Genomic DNA, 1,276 nt, shown 5'->3' with positions numbered 1-1,276 from the left:
AGATGATGGAAAACCTCCATATCATCAGTCAAAACAAGGTTAGGGGCAGACTGTAAAACAGACCATCAACTGCTCATATGCAAATTCAGACTGAAGCTGAAGAAAATGAAAACAAGTACATGAGAGCCAAAATATGACCTTGAATATATCCCACCTGAATTTAGAGATCATCTGAAGAACAGATTTGATTCATTAAACACTAAATACCAAAGACCAGAAGAGTTTGTGGGATGACACCAAGAATATCATACATGAAGAAAGCAAAAAGTAATTAAGACAACAAAGAAGGAAAAGATCAAAATGGATTTCAGAAGAGACACTGAAACTTGCTCTCCAGCGTAGAGATACTAAAGCAAATGGAAGAAATGAGGAGATACAAGAACTCAACAGGAAATTTAAAAGGTCAACTCAAGAAGGCAAAGTCAAATATTACAATGAAACGTGCAAAGATCTGGAGTCAGAAAATCAAAAAGAAGAACATGCTCAGCATTTCTCAAGCTGAGGGAACTGAAGAAAAAATACAAGCCTCGACTTTTGTTATTGAAAGATTCTCTGGGCAAATTACTGAATGGTGCAGAAAGCATCAAATGAAGATGGAAGGAATAAACAAAGTCACTGTACCAAAAAGAAATGGTTGATGTTCAACCATTTCAAGAGGTAGCATACGATCAAGAGCCAATGGTACTGAAGGAAGAAGTCCAAGGTGCATGGAAGTCACTGGCAAAGAACAAGGCACCAGGAATTAATGGAATATAAAACTGAAATCTTTCAACAAAGTGAGGTGGCACTGGAGGCTCTCACTTATCTCTGCCAAGAAATTTGGAAGACAACTATCTGGGCGACTGACTGGAAGAGTTCTGTATTTGTGCCCATTCCAAAGAGAGGTGACCCAACGGAAAGCGGAAATCATCGGACAATCTCTTTGATATTCCATGCGAGTAAAGTTTTACTAAAGGTAAGACAGAAATGGCTGCAAGCACACATTGACAGAGAACTTCCAGAGGTTCAACGCGGATTAAGAAGAGGATGTGGAAAGAGGGACATCATTGTTGGTGTCTGATGGGTCTTGGTTGAAAACAGAGAATACCAGAAAGGTGTTTACCTGTGCTTCCTTGACTACACAAAGGCTTTCAATTGTGTGGATCATGACAAGCTATGGACAACATTATGAAGTATGAGTATTCCAGAACACTTAATTGTGCTTATGAGGAATCTGTACCTGGACCAAGAGGCAGTTGTTCGAACAGAACATGGGAACACTGAATGGTTTAAAATT

The sequence above is a fragment of the Chrysochloris asiatica genome, unplaced genomic scaffold (genome assembly GCF_000296735.1).
Source record: "Chrysochloris asiatica unplaced genomic scaffold, ChrAsi1.0 scaffold00041, whole genome shotgun sequence".
NCBI lineage: Eukaryota > Metazoa > Chordata > Mammalia > Afrosoricida > Chrysochloridae > Chrysochloris > Chrysochloris asiatica.
Note: the sequence above shows the minus strand (reverse complement) of the source record.